The sequence below is a fragment of the Dromiciops gliroides genome, chromosome 1 (assembly GCF_019393635.1).
Source record: "Dromiciops gliroides isolate mDroGli1 chromosome 1, mDroGli1.pri, whole genome shotgun sequence".
Taxonomy (NCBI): Eukaryota; Metazoa; Chordata; class Mammalia; order Microbiotheria; family Microbiotheriidae; genus Dromiciops; species Dromiciops gliroides.
Window position 1 is genome coordinate 140,436,906 of NC_057861.1, and position 26,401 is coordinate 140,463,306.

Genomic DNA, 26,401 nt, shown 5'->3' on the forward strand with positions numbered 1-26,401 from the left:
CCAAGGAGTCTGATGATGACATGGGCTTTGGTCTGTTTGACTCTTTTTTTTTTTTTGAAACATTAAATAAAAATCTTAACTAAAAAATAAAAGATAGTCCCTGTCCTTGAGGAGCTCGAAGTCTAACAGAAGAGACAACAAACAAATATGTACTAGCAGGCTATATGCAGGATAAAAAGGAAATAATTAACCAAAGTCAGGCAACAGAAATAAGAAGAATGGGGAAACACTTCCTGTAGAAATCGAGATATAAGCTGCACCTTGAAGGAAACCAGTGAAGCCAGCAGGCTGAGATGAAGAGGGGTAACGATAGTATCAGAGGAGAGAACGTTGTATTCAAGAAATGTTGCAAAGGTGAAATCTATAGGCCTTGGCAACAGACTGGATATGGGTTGGGGTGGAGGTGGGAGGGTTGAAGACATAGTAAGAAGTAGAGAATGACATCTAGATTGTGAACTTGAGGGACCAGGAAGATGATGCTGTCCTATATAGTAATAGGGAAGATTGGGGGGGGGTGTGGAAAGGAGGGGGGCTCAGGGTAAGACAATGAATTCAGTTTTGGACCTAAACAGAAGAGACTATAAAGGAAAAGAGAACGATTGATAGAGTCAAAAGCTATAGAGAGGTCAAAAAGGATGAAAATAGAGAAAAGGCTGTCGGATTTGGCAATTAAGAGTCTGCTGGTAACTTTGAAAAAAAAAGCAGTTCTGGTTGAAAGATGAGGTTGGAAGCCAGACTGCAGAATTAAGAAGAGAATGAGAGGAAAGGAAGTGGAGGTTTCTACTGTATGAATCTAATCTAAAGTAGTCAATTAAAGGAGTTTAACCTCTTAGTCACAAGAAGTAAAGTAACAAGAATCACCCCCACCCCCAAATCTGAAATAGTTTTAGAAAGAAATGTATTGCATTGTTTGGTAGAGAAGTGCAAGCTGGAAAGAAGGTGTGGATTCCTCTTATCTAATCTTCGAGAGGTTTACATTGTGCCAAGTAAAACTAAATCACCTTACCTGCCCCCCAGTGTGGAGGGGAAACTAGCTAGGATTTACTTATAATTAGAAGCTTCAGCAACAGTTTAGGCATTAAGCATTTATTAAAATATATTAGAAGATAGTAAAGAGAGAACACATGTCTCTGAAAGAATGGAAAAACCTAGCTCAGATCTAAGACAGAGAGAGAGAGAGAGAGAGAGAGAGAGAGAGAGAGAGAAAGCTGCCTTCACCTACCTGATCACAGTTCCAAAGAGCAAGAGCCTGACTCAGTTTGACTAGAAGCTCCCTGTGGGACCAAGCTAATTGGCTGGTAGCACTCAAGTGCATTGATTGACATGACTTAAAGGCGGTCCACAAATTGTGAGGCAACTTCCAGGATACCAATTCAACCTCAGAAAGGTTGAATGCTTTCTAGGCAGGGAACCCTGAAGAGTCATATTCTCACAACATTTAGAAAAGGGTACCTGCACATGAACCACTTGTACACAGTTAAGCAAAGTTGCTGAAAGGGCAACTTGAAAGCAAGGTAAATTGAGGTGAATATCAATAAATATAAACATTCAATAAAATTTGGGTAAAGCCAAAACACAATGGGAACCCAAAACACAGGCTTGGATGGACTCAAATTAAGACTTAGGTGAGAAGACCTAAAACACAAATGTTTTGGATGGATCCAAGACCTGGGGGAACCCAGAGTTCCTAGTAGCCATCTCTGATATTCCTGGAGTTCAAGCAATCTCTAGTTCTGGGTTCAAGCAATCTCTAGTCATGTAAAGTTAGATTTAAACAGTATGATAAATATTGAGTTTTCTGAACAATATAATAAAGCATTCTCCACAAGTCATAGAAGGGAAAAGAGCTATAGGATATTAGCTAGTGAGAACAAATAAATCAAGTGATTTTTTTTTTTGAAGATGAGGAAGACATAGGCATGTTTGTAAGCAGTAAGGAAGCAGCTAGGGAGAGATTAGTATAATTGAGAAAGTGAGGATGACAGAATGAGGAGACGAGGTGGCATGGGGTCACTTATGCAGGTAGAAGAACCTCTTCATGTGAGATGGGATAAAGAAGTATATGGTGGCAGAAGGCATTTGGGTGATGTGAGATGAGGAAGATAGAAGAAGGAGCTCTCTGTAAAAGCCTGAATAGGATAGTGAGTTAATAAGGGAGGTGTAGAAGTATTGCCTAGTAATAGCAAGGGCCTAGTTGAGGTAATGTAACATAAATTTGTGGGCAGTTAGGTGATGCAGTAGCTAGAGTGATAGTCCTGAAGTCAGGAAGACTCATCTTTGAAAGTTCAAATCTGGCCTCAGACCCTTACTAACTATGTGATCCTGGACAAGTCACTTAAACCTATTTGCTTCAGTTTTCTCATCTGTAATATGAGCTGGAGAAGGAAATAGCAAACCACTTCAGTATCTCTGAAAACTCCAATTGGGGTCATGAAGAGTTGGATACAACTGAAATGACTGAACAACATAAATTTGCAGTGGACTCAGTCAGAATGGTTACATTATTTTCTACGCTTTCATTCAGCAGCATACATATAGAAGCAAAGGCAGAGAATGGTGGGAATGATCCAAGGTTGAAACACAGCAGGGCACAATGGTGATGTGATAAAGGGGCAAGGGACTGGAAAGAGGAAGACAATTTAAAGCTAAGCTGATTCAACAAGAGGTTAAGATGGGGAAAGGAGGAGAGTATTAGCCAGTGCATGGATGATGGCCTCATTGCCCTGCAAAAAAAGAAAAAAAAAAAAGATAATTTAACAATCAGCTCTTGAGCTGGTAGAAGCTGGCTCCATCACAACCTTTGCTCTATCCACCGAGCCACCTAGCTGCCCCACTGCAACACCTAGCTGCCCCTAGGGGTATGCTTATAAATGTTTAACATTTGGCTCTGAAAACACAAGACACACTTTTGTGTTTACTCTTCATTATTAACATTTTCCTATCACTTTCTAAAATCCAAAAAATCAACAAAACAACAAATCACACCCTGATCTGTAGTATTTGCTGATTTGCAAGGTATAAATGCTCATATTGGAAGCAGCTAGGTGGCACAGTGGATAAAGCACTGGCCCTGGATTCAGGAGGACCTGAATTCAAATCTGGCCTCAGACACTTGACACTTACCAGCTGTGTGACCCTGGGCAAGTCACTTAACCCCCATCGCCCCAAAAAAGAAAAGGAAAAAAAAAAAACAAAAGAAATGCTCACATTGAAATTTAACAAGGGGCAGCTACGCGGCACAGTGGATAAAGCACTGGCCCTGGATTCAGGAGGACCTGAGTTCAAATTTGGCCTCAGACACTTGACACTTACTAGCTGTGTGATTCTGGGCAAGTCACCTAACCCTCATTGCCCTGCAAAAAAATTTAAAAAAGATAATTTAACGATCAGCTCTTGAGCTGGTAGAAGCTGGCTCCATCACAACCTTTTGTGGGTTACAGTTTATTTGTTTGAGGTTTTTTTGCATGTGTTTTTTAAAAAATTTCCTTAACCAGTGTCCAAGGACAGAGATGAGCCTGTTTTATTTAGAAGGATCAACACAGGACTGGCAATTTCCTGCCTTTGGCTTGTCCCTGAATAAACTTGTTGAATCCAAAATTCTAGACTTAACTAAGATCTGAACAAAAGCACTGGCAGACACTCTTACTTGCTTATGTCATTCACTTCAGGCTAACATGACATTTGGACAGAAGGAGTTTATCTGTGACAATACCTTCAAACTACTCCCGGTTCTTTAGAGAAACCAGAACTCAAAAAGACAACACTAGTAAGGAAAGAAAACACATGAAATAACATTTCTTCTGGCTTGAGCACAGCACTCATGCTCATCTCCTAAGGAGACCAGCCATTTCTGTGTGGCACCCTCTTCTCATCATCCTGTCAGTCTAACCTCGGGTTCATGTAAAAAGGACTTGATACTGAGAGTTTCTAGATAATTCTTTAATGTCCTGTCTCCCTGTCACTCCAACCCCATTCCCAGAGTTTCTCCAGAGAACATTAAAATTTAGCTCATGTCTAGGTCTACATTTAAAAAAAAAAAAAAAGGAAAAGGTCCCTCAGCTCCCATTCAATCACTCAGGCTAACCAGGCACTGAAAACAGCACACACTTTTTTAACCTGATCCCCAAAATGCAAAGTATTTGTAACTAAGCCCATAGAGAATCAAGAAAATTCTCCTTCCCTCTCCAGTGAGCCCCAAAGGCTATATGTGTGTGTGTACATGTGTGTATATGTCTATGTGTCTGTGTATATGTACATGTATATGTACACATACACACAACTCTTCAGACTTGGAGTACTATTCTGGGTGTTGCACACCTTTGTGGTTAAAGAAGCTAAAGAATCCAACAACCCTCCTCTCTAATTATTCCCATCACCAAGGGGCCCTATATAGCCCACCAGATATATGGTACTACACTTCAGCCCTTCACAAGGGAAAACCACTTGGGTTGTGTGTTGTTTAAAATCTAAATGTGGGGGGCAGCTAGGTGGCGCAGTGGATAGAGCACCGGCCCTGGAGTCAGGAGTACCTGAGTTCAGATCCGGCCTCAGACGCTTAACACTTACTAGCTGTGTGACCCTGGGCAAGTCACTTAACCCCAATTGCCTCACTTTCAAAAAAAAAAAAAGGTTAAAAAAAATCTAAATGTGGGTTCTAATCTGCCCCCCTCAGTTTTGGGGGGAAACTGCCTAAAATCACTGAAAATTCAGCAAGAGTTTAGGCTTTTAAGGATTTATTAAAAGATATAAGATACCGAAGAGTGAGAAAGATTGAGAACAGATTCCTTATAGCACTAGCCTTCCTAGCTGCCCACATGAAGTTCTGCCACCAAGGCGATGTCTCGAACCAAAAAAGGAAGCTCAGGTTCCTACTTCCTGTTCTCCTCCCCAAAATGGGAGGTTCTTCAAGTTGAGTGGTCGAGAGTGGTCTCAATTTAATCAACCTTAACTAGGTTCAACTTCTGAGAACAACACCCTACTCAGGGCCAGCCAGATGTGGTCCTGATTTAATCATCATTAAGTGGGTTCTCAGTCTCTCGGTCTCACCCAATTCAATCAATTCCAAATCAGTCTTCAGGTGGGGCTCCTGGGCGTCTGCCAAGTCCCATTATTTTATCACAGTTGACAGAAGGCCTACCCTATCTCAGACCTTCATGGTCTATCAATCAAACAAGCATTTCTTAAGTGCCTACTTTAAATGCAAGCAATGAAGATGCTGGAGATTACTAGGACACAAAAATGAAATAGCCTTTACCTTTGAGGACTTTACATTCTATCAGGGAAAATAGTATGTACATAAATAAGTCCTTTAATAAATAAATAAGACTTTAAATAGACCAGACAAAAAGGGTGGTGTAGAAGGAGGCAGTGTTGCCTAGCTCCCTGTCAAAACATGAAAGCCTCCTATCATCTGCACAGGGTCCAGGTCTGTCACTCACAGTAGCTCCAATCTCCTAATTTCCTAAGACTAACCCCCAAGCAAGAGATGGGGCCTTGTGGCATGATGGGACTGATTCTATCCTCCTTGGGACAATTTAATGCCAATTCTGATCTAAGGGCTTGGAGGAGGGAAGAGCAACAATTCATCCCCAGGAAAGAAAAAAGGCCAGGCCTACAGCACTCTGATAACTATCCCTAAAGGAGGAGATAGAACTCATGCCCAAGGGAGAAGCAGGACCTCTACAGTGAGGTAACTCCAAGCAAGGTCCACAAAGGAGGGAAGATTAAGATTCCATTCAATAAGATGTGGGACTAAATCCCCAAGCAAGGAGCAACCTTGGCTCCAATCACAATCCCCAGAGTAGAGGATATATGACTTCTATCAGGTAGGGGGCAGGGCCTCAATGTGTCCATTCTGATCTTAGTCCTGGGAAGAGAGGAGATCTGGGACTTACTCTGATCCCAATCCCTGGAGGACAGGAGATCTTAGACTCATCCTCTAAACATGGATTGGTTGGATTACCAAAAATGAATAAACAAAAAAGATGATAAGTTAGTATGATGCCAAAGATCTCAAAGACATAAAACTAGGAGAATAATCCCCAAACTCCTAAGAGCAGAGCTTCAAAGAAAAACACAGCTTTGCTACAAGATCAATTAGAATTCCTAGAAGAAATAATACAGGGGCAGCTAGCTGGCGCAGTGGATAAAGCACCGGCCCTGGATTCAGGAGTACCTGAGTTCAAATCTGGCCTCAGACACTTGACACTTACTAGCTGTGTGACCCTGGGCAAGTCACTTAACCCCCATTGCCCCACAAAAAAAAAAAAGGAAATAATACAAAGCTCTAAAAAGAGTTTAAAATGGGGTAGCTAGGTGGTGTAGTGGATAAAGCACTGGCCCTGGATTCAGAAGGACCTGAGTTCAAATCTGGCCTCAGACACTTGACACCTACTAGCTAGCTGTGTGACCCTAGGCAAGTCACTTAACCCTCATTGCCCCACAAAAAAACTTTAAAAAGAGTTTAAAATGACATTATTATTTTTGTTTCTCTTTCTGTTTTGCTTTGTTGTTTTTTTGAGATGGATCACCCTATATTTGCTAGGCTGGAAATGCAATAGCCATTAACAGCCCAACTCTGCAGCACAGAAGTTTTGACCTATCTCATGTCTGATCTGGTATGGTTCCCCTCTCCTTAGGCAGCTTGGTGGGTCAAATTCCTGAGGCTTAACACATTTTTGCTAGACTTAGTTTAGAAAGTCAATTGGCTTTAGCCCTACTACAGTTCAGAACTACCAACCTTAAGCAATCCAAAATTAGGTATACTATACCTTCAACAAATATGACAATAGAAATGAGAGTAATAGAAAAAAAGAGTTGGAAAGTAAATGAGAGTTATGGAGGAGAGACTGGGAAAGAAAATTAACTGCTTAGCATAAGCAGCACAAAACCTTACCCAAAGTAAAGACTCTGAAAATCAAAATGGAGCAAATAAAAGTTATTGATTCCATAAAACAATAAAAATACTAAAACAAAATTTTTTATCTTTTACTTTATTTTATTTGCTGGTCAATGAGGGTTAAGTGACTTGCCCAGGGTTATATAGCTAGTAAGTGTCAAGTGTCTGAGGTCAAATTTGAATTCAGGTCCTCCTGAATCTAGAGCCAGTGCTTTATCTACTGCACCACCTAGCTGCCCTCAGCAAAAATTTTTTAAACTGAAAAAAATAGAAGAAAATCTAAGGTACTTCATATCATAGACAACTGACCTTGATAGCACAGATGGAGAGATAAATTAAATATCATTGAGCTACTTGAAAGCTACAACCAAAAACAACAACAACAAAAAAGAGCCTGAAGAATTTCATTTTTCAGGGTGGAGTCAAGATGGAGGAGTAACAGGAAGAAGTACAGCAAGTTCCATCACCACTCCCTTGCCCCACCAAAAAACAATGCACTGATGGGTAAATACAGGAAAATTCATTGTTGTTGTTCAGTCATTCAGTCAAGTCCAACTCTAAATGACCCCATGGACTTTGTCCATGGTGTTTTCTTAGCAAAGATACTACAGAGGTTTGCCATTTCCTTCTTTAGTATGTTCCCATTTTATAGATGAGAAACTGAGGCAAATAGGGGTTAAGTGGTTTGCCCAGGGTCACATAGCTAGTGTCTAAGGGCAAATATGAACTCAGATCTTCCTGACTCTAGACCTGAGTGCTCTAGCTACTATACCAGCTAACTGCTCCCAAAAAAGTCATAGTGAATCATTTTTCCATCTTAGGTCAACATAGGGAAAGTCAGTGGACCCTAGGGAAAGTGTTTGGCCAAGAAAACTGTGCATCAGTACTAAAGGAGGTCCTGGGTACAGGGCCCTGCAAAGGGAACAAACAGGTGCTAGCAGGTGCTAAGGAAACTTTGTTACCCACTCTCCAGCAGTTCCAGGTCACAGATCTAAGTCAGACTGACCTTGTAAACAGAGGTGGCATACTGGGATTGGGAGCTGTCCAAGGCCCTAGGTAAGTTCAGACACAAACATCATAAGGGTGGCTCAGAACCCAGAAATGGAACCGATTCTCAGTTTCAGCTTCCAGTATAGTGTGAAGCCTGTAGAGGAATAATCAGGGCAGAAATCTTAGACCAAAGGAGAGCCTGCCCTCTGGCACTCTTGATCAGGAGAGCTTTCCTACTGGCTAACTGTGGGGAAATCCAGCAGCCGTCCACAGACCTAAACCTAGTTCAGGAATTTGCTCAGACAGAAGGATTGCAATTAGACTTTGCCCTGGATTGGAATACTTTGAGAGCACTGAATGTTTGCAGATCCCCCACTTGAGCTGTCCCTGGGGTCCTGGATTAACAGAAAACTCAACAACCCAAGAAAGCAGCAACAGAATCACCCCAGACCTTCCTTCCACAAGTGTGTAGGGCCCAACTATCATATCAAGTTTGATGTGAGGAAGTAGGGTTGAAGAATGAGCAAACAAAAAAAGAATCTCACCATAAAAACTATTATGGTAACAAGGATGCTTAAGGCACAACCCCAGAAGAGAGTAACTCCAAAATATCTACAAGCAAAGTATCAAAGAAAACATAACTTGAAAACAAATCCCACCAGAATTCCTGCCCCACACTAAAAAAACCCCACAAAAACAAAAAAAGAATATTTACCCAGAAAAACTGAGCATAATCCTGTAGTGTGTAGGCTGCAAAAATCCATTTTGCAACAAAAGGCAACTGAGGCAGAGCTTTGAGCATGGTCAGTTTAAGGAGACCAGTGATCCCTCAGAAATTGTATCCAAGACCTTCCCAACAGCCAAGGATGCCCCTTGCTCATTTTCAAAGGGGTTTTCAAAGGTAACTAATATAACTAAATCAAACTTGATTCTATCCTACCTAACTCACTAATATAATCACTGATACCCATTAAATCACAATGAACTTGATGGAGGAGGCTAAAAGGGTTAACAGATAGCAAGACCTGAGCTCTAATTAAGACTTGAGCTCCTATCAACTGTAGCTAAAAGGGATTAATAGATAACCTAAGATTTGATCAATAGTACCTAAAAGGGTTAACTGATAAACTAAAAATTGTGTTCTTACAGTAACTACGGGGTTCCAGTCCCTATCAACCAATAATATCAACAGAAGCCTAAGGAGACAGTAACCAGGGACCATAAACCATTAATAGCCATTAGTATTCTCAAATGACAGGATACCTAGAAACCAGATCTTAAAGTAAAGAGATATCATAAACAGAGACACCCTCTAGCTTTGACAAGTTTGAATGTGTCTTTAGGAACATGTGCAGAAGGATCAAAATGTGTCCTTAGCTTTTCCTTATGACATTTAAACCCCCAAAACATACCCCTAGGGGAAAAGATACCCACTGTGTAATTTAAGATTCTAAATGTGGATTCTAATCTGTTCCCCCAGTTTGTGGGGAAACTGACTAAAATCACTGATAAAACAAGTTTAGGTTTTTAAGGGTTTATTGGAAAATAGAAAGAAAAAGATTGAGAACAGAATCCCAACAGCCTGGCATTCCTATCTTTCCTCAAATTTTCTGTGAAGTCTTCTGCCGCCACCACCACCAAGTCAGGAACCCAAAAGCGCCAGCGCTCTCCGAGCAGGCTTCCTCTCCTCCTTCCTGACTCCTCCCAGAAAATAGGAGGCTCCTCAAGTTGATTGGCTGGTAGCCTTGATAGACCGCACCCATAAGCAAATGTCATTTCCTGACTCCAAGGAAAAGCCACAATGCCTCTGAGGCATTTTCCTCATGGTGGAGCTTTCCCACAGCAAGTCTCCAGTAGGTGGCATCATTCCAATCATTACACCACCTTGGAGGATGTCTTAGGATCCCAGGAAGTCCAAAATAGGATATGAACCTCCCTAAGGAGGGGATTAGGATAATGAGGAAATAACCTACTTTTCTCACTATAATTATAACCATTTCTCTTCTCCCTATTCAAGACACCTATTTCCTTTGAGTGATTCTCCCTGTGGACTTACAGTCTGATAATAAAACCTGGGAAACTGAGTCACTGAGTTTTATAATTCTTTGGGATGCCTCACGATCAATTTGATCAATTAAACCCATCCCCCACTTCAAACTGAGTAAATACTGATTAAATTGAGTATAAGGGGATCACAATTATTCTCACAAGGGGGGAAATAGGCCTTCATTGAAACAGGACTTTCAAGCATTTCTCATGAAAAGACCAGAGACTTTGAAATATAAACATGAGGGGGTACAGCTAGGTGGCGCAGTGAATAGAGCACCAGCCCTGGAGTGGGGAGGACCTGAGTTCAAATCCAGCCTCAGACACTAGACACTTACTAGCTGTGTGACCCTGGGCAAGTCACTTAACCCCAATTGCCTCACCAAAAAAAAAAAAGAAAGAAAGAAAGAAAGAAAAATGTAAACATAAGATTATAGAGAAACATTTAAAAGTGAATAATAAAAAGAAGTTTTATAAGGATGAATTCTTTATGTTCTAATGGGAGGGAATGAAATAAGAACCCAATTAGGGATGGATAAAGCACCAGCCCTGGATTCAGGAGGAACTGAGTTCAAATTTGGCCTCAGACACTTGACACTTACTAGCTGTGTGACCCTGGGCAAGTCACTTAAACCCAATTGCCTCACTTAAAAAAAAAAAGTAGAACAGTGTTGGCATATGGTAAGTACTAAACAAGTGCTTGTCCATGAACCATAATCAAACCATCTCTGCCATTGTTCCTGGAGGAGAGTATATCAATCTAAGCCCTTATGACCTACTCACCATCTCCTTAATATAGGGGAAGGTGCTTGGCCACAATTCCTCCATGTGCATTGTCTCCCCAATTGTAATGTAAGCTCTGTGAGGGCAGGGTCTGTCTCTGCATTGGTATTTGTATTTGTTTTCCTAGCATTTAACTCTGCACTTAGCAAGTAGCAAATGCTTAAGGAATGTTTTTTCTTTCATTAATTCAAACTACCCTTGGAACACTAATATAACTAATATAAAAAATACCAAGAAATGTTTTTTTTCTCATCACAACCCTTTGGTCTCCGTGCTTGTTCTGGCTCTAGGTGAAGTCATACTTGTAGGCACTTTCTGGAGATGGGTTGTAAATGTGGAGTTTGGGGGCAGCTAGGTGGTGCAGTGGATAGAGCACCGGCCCTGGAGTCAGGAGTACCTGAGTTTAAATCCGACCTCAGACACTTAACACTTACTAGCTGTGTGACCCTGGGCAAGTCACTTAACCCCAATTGCCTCACTAAAAAAAAAAAACAAAAAAAAATGTGGAGTTTTATATTGAGGTAGACAAAGGGAAGTAGATTCAGTGCTGAAAACCCAGCCTAGGGTAAAGAAACTCCCACACTCAAGAACATACTAATTACATTCAAGTTGGGGGTGGTAGAGTTGGGAGGGGGCGAGTGAAGCAATGAATGAATATTAAGGTTGGTACTGTCTCTTTGATACTAGAATTCACCATCCACAACTAGCTACCAAAACTCTTCCTTCCCCCAACATAGTGGGGAGGCCTAGGCCTAACTTCTCTGTATTATTGATCCACTAGGAATTTTTAAACATAAATTGTACTTCTCTGACATAGAATGCATTCTATTTTGTATTGTACTTACATATGTCAGACCAAATAATTTGTTATATATAAAAAAACTGTGTTTTTTTTAATTAAGCTAAAACTTTGTTTAATTGCTATTGTACCAGTTTTGGCAGTAAGCATTTATTATTCATTTTTATATATATTCACACACACACACACATATATATATACCAATAAAGGATTGATTGCATGTCTCCCTAACTTCTCATGGTCTCAGGTCAAGTGGTAGAGGAAGCAAGGAGAAAGCTTCAGCATAGCAATTATCACAGGCATGAGAAAAGCCTCCAAGGATCTATGTTCTCTCCAGCATGTGGTCTCAGGGAAACCTAAGAGAGTTCAGAAGACCTACAAGCCAGAAAGCCAAGAGCTCACACAAGCAAGAGCTCCTGGCCTCTTCTAAGAGTTTTTATCCTCTTTTGATAGAGCCTAATTGATTAGCATCACTCAATTCCATTGGTTGACATGGTCTACATTAAAATGAACTCTACAGATGACATCTGGGAGAAGAATGTAAAAGACCCTCACTCAAGTCGGGGGTGGGGAATGATCTCTGGGTTCCCCAAGAAATCCATTAGTATTATTTTTTTTTTGGTGAGGCAATTGGGGTTAAGTGACTTGCCTAGGTTCACACAGCTAGTACATGTTAAGTGTCTGAGGCCGGACTTGAACTCAGGTCCTCCTGACTCCAGGGCTGGTACTCTACCCACTGCACCACCTAGCTGCCCCAAGAAATCCATTATTAATAATTATTTTCTTACAAAATCTAGGGTAGATCTAGTGGTGACCATCTGTAAACCCTACTACTGGAGAGGCTGAGGCTGATGGATCTCTTGAGTTTGTAGGGCTAAAGTCAATCAGATAGATATCTGTACTAAGTTCAACACCATTACATAATGAGTGGTTGGGAGTAGGGAATTATCAGGCTACTGTTATGGGCCTGGGTACCTCATTTGAATGGCCCTGGGTATCCCAGAAGTTTTCTGGGGTAAATCAAAAGAACCTTCTCCTTGAGAAACTAAACCAAAGGACCTACACTCCTAAAGAGATAAGCAGCACTGGATAGGGACTGAGTTAACTCCAGGACCACAATCCTTCATTCTAGTCTCCCCCACCCTTGGGGAGATAAGATTAGGTGTGGCTGCTGTCTTTGAGGCATGAGGAGTCTTGAGTCTTGAGAGATCTGGAGCTGCCCTCACTCAGCCACCACCACTGGGGGATGGTCCTCCCCCAATAAGAGAACTTTCCACAGTCAGATGATCACCCCATTGGACCACCACCATCGGTCCTCTATAAAAGTATCTGCCTGTCTCCTGCTCAGGGAGAGAGGTATCTCAGAGACACACCTCTGTGCCATGCCTTCTCCCCATGAGAAGTCCTCAGACTTCTCTCTTGGTTTCCTTTCCCTAGCACCTAATTAAACTATTAACTTTACTCTAATTGGCTTTGTGTGCAAAAGGGTGTAATTCTTTAAAAAGGAATTCCTAAGAACCCCTATCTCAAACCCACCCAATTTCCCCACAACACTACCTAAAGAGAAGTGATTCAAACCAGGTCAAAAATAGAACAGGTCACAGTAATACCACTGCTAGGTCTGTATCCCAAAGAGATCATAGAAAAGGGAAAAAAGAACCACATATACAAAAATATTTAAAGCAGCTCTTTTTATGGTGGCAAAGAATTGAAAATCAAGGGAATGCCCATCAATTGGAGAATGGTTAAACAAGTTTTGGTTTGTGAATGGAATGGAATACTATTGTTCTGTAAGAAACAATGAGCAAGCGAATTTCAGAGAAAGCTGGAAGGACTTAAATGAACTGATGCTGAGTGAGAGGAGCAGAACCAGGAGAACATTGTACACAGTATCAACAACATTGTGTGATGATCAACTGTGATAGACTTTGCTCTTCTCAGTAGTGCAATGGTCTGTTAACCTGTAATTTAAGGACACAATCAATATAGAAATAAGGTCTTTAACCAGGGCAGAGGAACTATAGCTTTGTAATACTTTGTATTACTTTGTAATACTTTTGCCAGTATTACAAAGCAAGAGGGAATACTCAAAGCTGGGAACCAAGGACAGGGTTTTTATGGGGTAATGGAAACAAAAGGGAACCAAAGACTCTCACCAGAGTCAAAATAAAACTACTTAATGTAAATGAACTTTTGACAAAAGAAACTATAGAAGTGCTCTGGAGTTAAGTATTGACACTTCTAAATAGAAACTACTTAATGTAGGTGGATCCTTTTACATAATAACATAAAGTCCAAGGAATAAGGTGGGGAATCATTGGGAGGGGATAGTTTTCTTGGGGGAGATCCATAAGTCAAACAAGCATCTGGAACTGACAAAGACTGGTTAGCCCCAGGCAATTCATTGGCCTGGGAATGGAGAGTAGGTGGGATCAGTCAGTTCTCAGTAAATTTATAGTTATCAGGTCCAAAACAATTTCAAAGAACTCATGATAGAAAATGTTCTCCACATCCAGAAAAAATAACTGTGGATTCTGAATGCAGATTGAATCATACTGTTTCTACTTTTTGGCTGTTTTTTTCTTTTTTGAGGTTTTTCCCTTGTGTTCTGATTCTTTCACAATATGACTAATGCAGAAATATGTTTAATGTGATTGTACATATATAACCTATATCAGATTGCTTTCCATCTTGGGGAGGGGAGACGGAAGGGAGGGTGGAGAAAAACTTGGAAGTAGAAATCCTACGAAAACAAATGTTGGAAACTATCTTTACATGTAACTGGAAAATAATAAAATACTTTTATGATAAACAAATGAATGAATGAACAAAAACCAAATATGTAAGTAGATAAATAAATTAAGCCATCACTTAGCAACAAACATACACTCTCTGTGCTACAAAATTCAATAGAGTCAATTAAACTAATATTTAACTTGCTGTCAAAACTACAATCTTGTTATAGTACTGCTATGTTAAAATGGGCATAATTTTTTAATCTTCTGGGTATACTGTGAACATACTATATCTTCTTTCCAAAAGAACTCTACTAAAAAAGAATTAGATATATTTATGACCATAAACAATAATCTCAATAATAATAATCTTCTTTTCCATAGGCAAACAGTAGATTATGTATACTTATAATTAAATATAATTCTTACTTATATGTATTTGTTATTAGAAAATAAAAACCGCTTTTGGACATGAAAAAAGAAAAGTAATAGAAAAGGTCAGAGCTTTCACACTGATGAGCAGGGGTAAGGCCCAAGAGTGCCTGCTGCACTTTGAGCCTGGGTGAGTTAGGAAGACATGGTCTTAATGAACACAATTGATGGAGGAGGCAAAAAGGGTTTAACAGATAAATTTATGTTTGTGGTGTTACAGTAACCAAAAGGGTTTGTCCCTATCAACCCTAACCATCAACAGAGACAGTAACTAGGGACCATTAACCATTAATAGCTATTAATATTCCTAGATGACAGGATACCTAGAAACTAGATTTTAAGTAAAGAAATATCATAAACACAGAGACCCTCTGGGTCTGACAAGTTTAAGCAGGTCTTTAGGAACACTCGCAGAAAGGATCAAGTGTGTCCTTAGGTTTAAACCCCAAAAACACAACTCCAAGGAAAAAGGTACCTGCCTTGGAGTATGTCTTAGGACTCCAGGAAGTCCAAATTAGGATAAGACCTCCTAGGGGCAGTTAGATGAAGTAGTGGCTAAAGCACCAGCCCTGGATTCAGGTGGACCTGAGTTCAAATCCGACCTCAGACACTTAACACTTACTAGCTATGTGGGCAAGTCACTTACCCCTCATTGCCCTGTAAAACATAATTGAGGATAAGACCTCGAATGAACCTCCCACAAGGAGGACACTAAGATAATGAGGAGGTAACTTACTTTTTCTCACTATAAATATAACTATCCATCCAGAAAGAAATCCCCAAAGGAAAACTCCTAGGAATATTCTAGCCAAATTCCAGAGCTCTGAGGTCAAGGAGAAAATATTGCAAACTGGGAAAAAGAAAGAATTCAAGTACTGTGGAGCCCCCCAGTCAGGATAGCACAAGATCTAGCACCTTCTACATTAAAGGACCAGAGGGCATGGAATATGATATTCCAGAGGGCAAAGGAATTGGGATTACAACCAAGAATCACCTACCCAGCAAAACTCATCATAATCTTTCAGCAGAAAAAATGGGACTTTAATGAAAAAGAGGACTTTCAGGTATTCATGATAAAAAGACCTGAAATGAATGGCAAATTTGACTTTCAAATACAAGACCCTAGAGAACCATAAAAAATTGGAGTTGGGGGACATACCTGGGGTTGTGCAGTGGGTGACTATCTTGTGTCTAAAGGCTGGGTTTGGGCTGGGATCTCCCTGGGTCCAGGGTGGATGCTTTGTCCACTGTGTCACCTAGCTGCCCCATGATGACATCTTTAGGGTTAAATTGAGGAATGAGGGGAATGCACTGGGGGAGGGGGAAGGGCAGAAGTGAAATCCTACATAAAAGAAACAGGAAAAGGCTTATGGAGTGGGGGAATAGGTAGGGGAGGAGCAGGGCAGTAAATGAATTTTACACTCATCAGAAAAAGCTCAAAGACCTTTAATCTGGGCAGTAAATGAGCCTAACATTCATCAGAATTGGCTCGAAGACCTCAATCTCATCAGTATTGGTTCAAGAAGGGAATAACATTCACTCAATTGGGTGGAGTAATCTCTCTAGCTCTTCAGGAAAATAGGAGGGGAAGGGGATAAAGAGAGAGGGGCAAGTGGATAGAGCACCGGCCCTGGAGTCAGGAGGACCTGAGTTCAAATCCGGCCTTAGACACTTAACACTAGCTGTGTGACCCTGGGCAAGTCACTTGACTCCAATTGCCTTACCAAATAAATAAATAAATAAACAAACAAATTAATTAATAAAAGAAAGAGGGGCAAAAGAAGGAAGGGCAAATTGGGGGAGGGGACAAACAGAAGCAAATCCCTTTCGAAGAGGGATAGGATGAAAGAAGATGGATAATAGAATAAATACCATGGACAAGGGAATAGGATGGAAGGGAAACAGTTAACAATAGTAATCATAAAAAAGAGAAAAGGGGAAAATTGCACAAAAAATATTTATAGCAATTCTTTGTGGTGGCTAAGAATTGAGAATCAAGGGAATGTCCATCAATTGAGGAATGATGGAAGAAGCTGTGGTATATGATTGTGGTGGAATGGTCTTGTGCTATAGGAAATGACAAACAGGATGATACCAGAAAAACCTGGAAAGACTCATGAACTGATGTATAGTGAAGTGAGCAGAGCTGGGAGGACATTGTGCATAATGATAGCAGTATTATTCAATGAGCAATTGTGAATGACTTAACTACTCTCAGCAATGCAATGATCCAAGACAATCCCAAGGGACTAATGAGGAAGCTTACTATCCACCCCCAGAGAAAGAACTGATAAAAAGAGCACTTGTGGATTGTACATATATAACCTGGTTGCTGTCTTGTGGAGGGGGGGAGGAAAGGGAGGGAGGGAGGGAGGGAGAAAATTTTAGAACTCTAAATCTTATGAAAATGTTTTGGTTTTTGTTTGTTTGTTTTTTTAGTGAGGCAATTGGGGTTAAGTGACTTGCCCAGGGTCACACAGCTAGTAAGTGTTAAGTGTCTGAGGCTGGATTTGAACCCAGGTACTCCTGACTCCAGGGCCAGTGCTCTATCCACTGTGCCACCTAGCTGCCCCTAAATCTTATGAAAATGAATGTTGAAAACTACCTTTATTTGTAACTGGAAAAATAAAATAAATATTTGTTGTATAAATATAACTATTCTTATTTCCCCTATTTGAGACACCTCTCTCCATGGTGGTCTCCCTGTGGTCACTCACAATATTGCAATAAAATTTGGGAAACTGAGTCACTGAGTTTTGTAATTCTTTGGGATGCCTCATGATCAGTTTGATCACAATGATACTGCATACTATTTGTTTTAATTGTTGGAGGACAAAAAAATGCTAAACAAAAGGAGAGTCACATGAGTTAAGTTTATGATTAGATATTAAAAATGGGAGCCAGTCAAACTCCTTTAATGCTCATTCTCAAACACCCAGTAACCTCATTGGGCTCCCTGGCTACCTAGAGTCAGTCAGTCAATAAGCATTTATTAATTGTAATTATTATGTGCTAGGGACTGTACTAAGTAATGGAGATACAAAGAAAGACAAATGGAGTCCTCTGGAACTATGCCACTTCCAAAAAGGAAGAGTGTTAACAACATGAAAGCCTTGGGCAAGAAATGAGTTTCATGAGCTCTCTAAAGACAGCTGATAGCTGGCAAGTTAGGTAAGAGAAACACCTTCATTTCTCAGTTCCCTATGCTTAGATCCTGCCTGAATCCCCTTCAAATTTCCCCATCAAACCATCTCTCTTTTGTGCCTCATTCTCTCTGGATAGTACTTTATAGATAAGCAATTCTTTAACCCAAGAGAATGAAGCTATTGTTGGGAAATCCAAGCATTACCTCAGACTAATAGAGGAGACATTTGGGAGACAGGAAGGTACTTTAGTCACTGCAGTGATGCAAGTAAGTGACTCCTTATCTGACTTCAGTCAGTGATTACTAATGATGACCTATTAGTAGAGAATGAATACCAAGGGAACCACAAGTCATCTGGAATCAAGTTAAGCCTCCTTGTTACTCCAGTAACAAGATTTCACTTGAGTAGAGAGAGCAGGTTCAAACAAAACTTTTAATGTTCCAGAATTCAATTACTGGTCTTGCACACATATAGGCTATCAGGAAGTAATTATTCCAGACTGCACTGTCTTCAGGCCCAGTCTCTGGGAAATTCTGACTGATGTGGTTCAATAAAATATGGAAGGGACAGTCAACTGTCATTCATTGTCATTCCATTTGGTTAAGGACCTGTCCATTCAAGACAACCAGAACTGCAAGAGTAGGCAAGAAATGTATCTTGAGTCATTTGTTGCATCTTGTCCTCTCATGACCAGCTTACCCATCTGCCCTGAGTTGGCCTGGAGATTTTAATGACCAAGGAACTTTGGGGGGACTATGGTGAGGCACATCGGGAAAATTTTTATAGAAGGGGGAAAGGATGGAAATTAGTGAGTCAACAAGCATTTATTAAGTACCTACTATGTGCTTAGGTACTGTGCTAAGCCTTGGGGATATAAAGAAATGTAAAAAACAATTCCTGCTCTCAAGAAGCTCATAGTCTAATGGGGGAGGCAACATGCAAATGACTGTGCATAAACAAGATAGATATAGAATAAACTGGTGGTGATCAACAGAGGAAAGATATTAGAGTTAAGGTGGCTTAAGAAAAGCTTCCTGTACAAAGATGGAATTTTAGCTGGGACTTGGAAGAAAGCCAGGAGGCAAAAATGAGGAGGGAGAGAATTCCAGACATAGGGGACAGCCAGGGAAAATGCCTGGAGCAGAAAGATGCAGTGTTTTGTGCCAGGAATCGCAAGGAGGCCTGTCTGGCTGGATTGTAGAATACAGAGAAGGAAGCAAGGAATAAGACCAGAAAAGTAGGAAAAGTCCAGGTTATGAAGGGCTTTTAATATTAAACAGAAGATTGATTGATTTATTTTTAAATCTTTCTTTCCTACTTTTTTTTTGTGAGGCAATTGGGGTTAAGTGACTTGCCAAGGGTCACACAGCTAGTAAGTGTTAAGTGTCTGGGGCTGGATTTGAACTCAGGTCCTCCTGAATCCAGGGCTGCTGCTCTATCCATTGCACCACCTATCTGCCCTGGAAGATTTATTTTTGATACTGAAGATAATAGGGAGTCACTGGAGTTTATTGAATGGGAAATGACATGGTGAGACCTATGCTTTAGGAAGATCAATTTGACAGGTGAGTCAAATTGGAAATCTAATCAAAAACATGTTTTGAGAAAGAGTCAGCCTTCTATTATAGGAAGAGTAAGCAGATGCCTATGGCATGATGTAGCCAGAATGGCTTCCCTGATCCTCAAAGCACCTAACCTACTGGCTTCCTGATGCCTTAAATTCCATAATGCAATTTGGCTGCTATTTCTTGAGGGACTACTGTTTGTACAACACAGTGCTAGGCTCTTTGGGACTATAAAAGAAAACAAGATGTACTTTCCTTCAAAGAACTCACAGTCTAAGGTAGATATTTGCTAGAGAGATTCATATGTCTGACTGGGCAGCTAGGTGACACAGTAAATAAAACACCTAGCCTGGAGTCAGAAAGACTCATTTTCATGAATTCAAATCTGGCCTCCAACACTTTCTAGCTGTATGACCCTGGCAAGTCACTTAACACTGTTTGCCTCAGTTTCCTCATCTGTCAAATGAGCTGGAGAAGGAAATAGCAAACCACTCCAGCTGGTAAACCATCTCTGCTGAGAAAACCCCAAACGAGGTCATGAAGAGTCAGACACAACTGAACAAACATCAAAAATATCTGACCAAGGATTCTTAGCAAAGTATCACTTGGCATGATATTTTAAGCCTTATGAGTTCAATTCAGCCAGGAGAACACAAACAATGGTTACTCATTTTTAACACTCGTTACTGACTACTGATCCAGATGGAATTCCCTGTTCCCTCCACCCAGAATCTATACTTCCAATTCTCCTGTGTAAGGAATAAAGCAGCTATCATAGCTGATACCACCCCTCCTACACCAAGGCTACTCAAAATTCACAGGATTGCAGAGGGAAGGTCCTGAATCAGCTGGCTTCTCCCCCTCTAACAAAGTTACAGCTGGATTTGGAATCAAAGAATATAGATTTTCAAATCCTGGCTACAGCAGGCCACCTGTGTTACCTTGGGCAAGTCACTTAAAATCTCTGGGACTAAGTTTTCTTATGTGAAAAATGAAAGGATTGAATTGGATGACTTCTAAGGGCTTTTCAAATTCTAATGTATTTGTTGTCTCCTCATAGAAATAATAGCTCCTTGAGAGCAGAGACTGTTTTATTTTTTTGTCTTTTTAATCCCAGCACCTAGTGCAGTCCCTGGTGATAATAGATGTTTAATAAATGTTTACTGATTGACTAATAAGTAGTTAGTTGAACTCACACCTCGGATGTGGCCTTTAAAAGGGAGCTAGACAAACAAAAGGTCAGAGTAGACAAACTCAGAGAAATGGTCACAGAGACATCTGGTATCTGAGAGGCTGTGCTACTGAGGGACTGCTGTTAATTTAATTAAACAAGACATTGGCACCTACTATGCGCAAGTCATTGTTCAAAGTTCTAGGGCTACAAAGATTAAAAAAAAAATCAAACAATCTTTGTCTTCAAGGAAGCTAAACTGTATTGAATAAACAGAAGACTGGGGATTGGAAGACAAACTTTTTCTCCTGAATAATTTTGTTCAGGTCTGGCTCTGTTTAAAAATGCTCCTAACATCCTAGTCAGTCTTTGCCATTTTTCTTTCCACTGCCAAGTGACAATCTCATATTATCTCAAGTCCTGTTCTTTTTTTTTTTTAAGGTTTCTTTATGAAAGTGGCATCAAAATAGGGAAGGAATTTATTTTCCCTTTGGTCACAAGTGCTTTCAATGTGTTTACTTTATGTTCTTACAACTATTTTGTGGTTGGCACTAACCCAGGAATAATCTACTACAGAAAACAGTATCTGAAGCAAGCAGGCACTATTATCTTGCAAGGGAATGGTTTAAAGTAGCATTCCCTTTGAAAATCACATGTTCTTTCCTTATCTCTTTGTCACAGATCCTTGGTCTTTTGGGTTCTTGTGTTATTTAAGCAAAGAGTATTGGATTCCTAAGAGCTGGGGAGAAAAATCTATAACCAGGCAAGAACTTACCTTTAAGGAAACTGCCTTGTACATTTTGTCTCCTCAATCAAATACTTCCAGAGGCTCTATATAACATTTGTTAATATTTTGTACATATAAAAAAAAGTTTTTTGAGTCAACTGTATTTCAAGGGTGGAAGGCAGTGCTACAGACAAGAAGACCCTATTTAACTTTTTCAAGGACAAAATGGCATCCATGTTGTTTTGGTAGGCTAAACGTTGAAGCTACTAAATCAGAGGGGAGCATATGATCCACAGAAAGAGCTATGGAACAACTGCTATCCAACTTTAAGATATTGATCATTTTAATTAGTACATATTTAAGCCCTATTTAACATTTTATAGTTAATTTTACATATTTAATAAAATTGAACCCACCTCCCACCACAAGCTTTTCAAAGTTACAAATGCTGAATTGAATCCTTTGTCTTTGCATGCTAAGGATTTTCTTAGCATGTGGGAATCTCTGTTTATTTAATAGTAACTAATATTTATAGCAGTAATACAGTGCACTTCACATGCATTATTAAATTTGAGACTTGAAACATGCTTCAGTAGATACTCTTTATACCACTGTCCCCATTTTACAGATGAGAAAATCCAGGCTCAGAAAGGAAAGGTGACTTGCCCCTACTTACAGAAATAGTAAGTATAGGAAGTAGAATTTGAACCCAGGTTTATCCTGACTCTGATCCAGTGCTCTTTCCACCACACTATACTGCCTTCAAGGGGATATTTGTAGGCAGAGAAATGAGAGTCTGACCTACTACCTGCTCATTAAGAAAGTCTATTCAAATTAATATTTTTCCTAAAAATAACATGGATGTTTGTCTTTCAAATTTTGTATTCAATTCAAAGAAGTAGTTTGTATTTATCAATACTCCTGAAATTTCTGAAACAAAAATTTTATATGTAATAATGCAAGAAAATTCTTTTCAATCTTACTTAAATAGGAAGGCAAGAGTTTGCTTAGCTATCTGACCAGTTTTTTCCTCCATATGCAGAGTACTAAGTAAATGCCACAATATTTTCTTCTCTTTTTTAAACGTATTTTTTTAAACACCAAAGGAAATGAATATTTCTATATACAATCTAGTGTAGAAAACAAGGATTGTACATGAAACCACAGATATCACTTACATACAGCTTGGTGGGTTTTTTTTCTTTTAAGTATATAATAAATTCAACATATAATTTTCAAAGCTGCTCAGCTTGTCTGTTTGCTTCTGCACATTTAAGAAATGCTTCAATGACCCTCTTTTCTTTCTTATCTTTTTTCCAATCCTACCCAACTCCCCCTTCCCTGTTGAAAAAAAGAAACAAAACAAAAAATTCCCCAAATCCCTTGTAAGAAATATGCATAGTCAAGCAAAACAGGTTTCTGAATTGTTCATATCTGAAAAATATACATCCCATTCTGCGCTCTAAATCCATCATCTCTCTGTCAGGAGGTAGGTAGCATGTATCATCTTCCATCCTCTGGAAATATGGTTGGTCATTTTACTGTTCTGAATTCTTAAGTCTCTCAAAGTTGTTTTTCTTCACAATGTTGTTGCTATTGCTCATATTTTTTTTTCTGGTTTTACTCATTTCACTCTGCTTCATTTCATATAAATCTTCCTAGGTTTCTCTAAAACCTTCCCCTTTCATCATTTCTTACACACGATAATATTACATTTCATTAGTGACTTTGACAATCTGAAGGGCATGAAGTAGAACCTCAGAGTTGTTCTCATTTACATTTTCCTAAGTATTAGCCAATTGGAGAATTTTTTTTCATATGACTGATTATATTTTGTATTACTTTTTATGAAAACTGCTGACTTATTTATCCCTGGACCCTAAGGGAAGAAATGGTCATAATGAATCTGGGATCTTAACCTGCAAGTCTAGGGCAAGTTTGAAATATCTTGATATATGGTATGAGAAAAACAACGCCATACGAAAATGCCTGGAGCAGTTGATATACGGTATGAGTTGTTTGCCTGAAAGTAATTTCCACCAACCTGCTTTCCAATTTTCCCAAGTGTTTTAATCAAACACTCTAGTAGTTGGGGTGTTTGGGCTTACTAAATAATGTGCTATTATATTTGTATGCTTCTCTATGTTTATATTATAAATGTAATTTGTTTCATTGATTGGCTTTTCTGTTTTTTAACCAATACTAAATGGTTTTGAGGATCACTGTTCTGTAATATATTTTGAGATCTGAAGGTAGGTTCCTTCCTTCTCACTTTTACAGTATTTCAAAAATGCCAACATCACCATAAAACATCATGAGGAACCTCAAATTGACCAGTGCCTTGGCATCTCATTGTGGACAAAATTTTGGCTAGAATTATTCTGGGTTGGTTATTGGGCAACACTGTCAATCACTGAAATTACAATGGTATAATAATACATGGTACAATGAACATGATCTTTACATAAGAACAGATACAATGATAATTTTTTAAAAAGCTCTGTCAGCAACATCAAAAACAGCATCGACTGACCCTAAAAGCACTTGGTAAGATCCATAGGCTTGAGTTCTTGGTGGTTATTTAGCCAGTGAGCTTCCTATTTGACAGTCATTAATGACTCTAGTAAAAAATGTTATGACAATGCATGCTGTCCCTTTGGTACAGGTGATAAGTGTGCCATTCCTATGCAGAAAGCTATATTTCATAATCAGTCTAATTTTATTCAATTGATTTTATGCAACCATTATAAAGTAAGAAAAAAAAGCCATCAAACTGGCATTATGATATATTTCTGGTTACCAAGGAATCTTTAATTTCAACAGTTAGGAAGAGCTGGGTTTATTTCTTCCATTTTACCAAGGGGACAGTTGAGGCCCAGAGAGGTTAAATGATTTGCTGAATGTCATATGAGTAAAAGAGACTGATCTGAGATGGACAGATGAAGTTGAAACAAGCCAGACTCTTCACATACTACATAAAAAGCAACAATGAGAAACACCAAAGAGAAAGAAAAGAAAAACAGCTAATAAGGGCACACAGAAAAAAATAAAAGTAAACTAAAATTTAAAATTTTCTGAGAAAGCACACACAATACAGTGGATACTCTACCAGAGTAAAGAAGACTTCGGTTTGAATTCCCCAAAGACTTGCTGTGTTCCTCTGGCCAGGCAGATCACTGACCTCTCTGGGCCTCAGTTTTCTCATCTGCAAAATAAGGGGATTACATGACCTTTAAGGTTTCTTTCAAGCTCTAAATCTCTGATCTTGTGATACTATGAGCAGAGCAGAATAATACAGTAAAAAAAAAAAAAATCCTATATAGTGGCTGAGTCAACTAAAGTACCAGAAGCAATGCAGATGCACAACTTGTTCAGTCATTCCCCAATTGATGGGCATCCCTTCAATTTCCAATTCCTTGCCACCACAAAAAGAGCAGCTATAAGTATTTTTGTATATGTGGGTCCTTTTCCCTTTTTTATGATCTCTTTGGGGAAAAGACCTAATAGTGGTATTGCTGGGTCAAAGGGTATGCACAGCTTTATAGACCTTTGGGCATAGTTCCAAATTGCTCTCCAGAATGGGTGGATCAGTTCACAGCTCCATCAACAATGCATTAGTGTTCCAATTTTTCCACAGCTTCTCCAACATTTATTATTTTCCTTTTTTGTCATATTAGCCAATCTGATAGGTGTCAGGTGGTACCTTAGAGTTGTTTTAATTTGCATTTCTCTAATCATTGGTGATTTAGAGCATTTTTTCACATGGCAATAGATAGCTTTGATTTCTTCATCAGAAAACTGCCTGTTCATATCCTTTGACCATTTCTCAATTGGGGAATGACTTGCATTCTTAGAAATTTGATTTAGTTCCCAATATATTTTAGAAATGAGGCCTTTAGAGGCAGCTAGGTGGTGCAGTGGATAGAGCACCAGCCCTGGATTCAGGAGGACCTGAGTTCAAATCTGGCCTCAGACATTTGACACTTACTAGCTGTGTGACCCTGGGCAAGTCACTTAACCCCAATTGCCTCACCAAAAAAAAAAAAAAAAAGAAAAAGAAAGAAATGAGGCCTTTATCATAAATACTGGCTATAAAATTTTTTCCCCAGTTTTCTGCCTCCCTTCTAATTTTGGATACATTGCTTCTGTTTGTAAAAAATCTTTTTAATGTAATCAAAATAATCCATTTTGCATTTCATAATATTCTCTATCTCCTGTTTGGTCATTAAACTGTTCTCTTTTCCACAAATCTGAGAAGTAAACTATTCCTTCCTCTCCTAATTTACCTATGGTATCACCTTTTATGTCTAAATCATGTACTCATTTTGACCTTATTTTAGTATAAGGTGTAAGATACTGGCCTATACCTAGTTTCTGCCATACCATCTTCCAGTTCTCCCAGCAGTTTTTGTCAAATACTGAGTTCCTATCCCAGAAGCTGGAGTCTTTGGGTTTATCAAACAGTATATTACTAAAGTCATTTACTACTGTCTCTCCTATTCCATTGATCCACAACAATATTTCTTAGATAGTACCAAATAGTTTTGATGACTGCTGCTTTATAGTAAAGCTTCAGATTTGGTACATTCTTATGGGAGAGATGACTACATAAATAGGTATATATTTACAGCATTGATGAAAAGTAACATACAGGAGAGTACACTGGCAGCTAGGGGTATGTGGAAGAGTTTTCCATAGAACATAACATTTGAGCTAAATCTTAAAGGAAGCCAAGGTTTCTGAGAGGCAGAAATGTGAAAGGAGAATATTCTAGGCAGGAGGGACAGACACCAAAGCAAAGACATAGAGATTGGGCATCATGTGTAGAAAAAGCAAATAAGGTCAGTATGACTGGACCCCTAAATGGTAATGTGTAAGAATGAAAAGGCAGAAAAGGGCCAGATAGTGAATAACTTTAAACACCAAATAAAAAAGTTTATTCCTGAATCTAGATGTAATGGGAAACCACTGGAGTTTACAAAGTAGTGGAGTAAGATAATTAGACTTGAACATTAAAAAAATCATTTTGGTAGTTGTGTAGAAGATGGATTAATGTGGGTAGAGACTTGAGGCAGAGAGGTCAACTAGAAGGCTACTGTAGTAATTTAG

At 39.3% G+C, this 26,401-nt stretch overlaps 1 long non-coding RNA gene across 1 annotated transcript in view; it reads right to left on the reverse strand.

Annotated features, from left to right (window-relative positions):
• The window catches only part of LOC122734991, a 54,272-nt gene that overhangs the window by 7,979 nt on the left and 19,892 nt on the right, over positions 1-26,401 (reverse strand). The window contains exon 5 of the long non-coding RNA XR_006354090.1: positions 24,402-24,497. This is a non-coding gene — a long non-coding RNA (uncharacterized LOC122734991). The remainder of the gene's footprint in view (positions 1-24,401; positions 24,498-26,401) is intronic.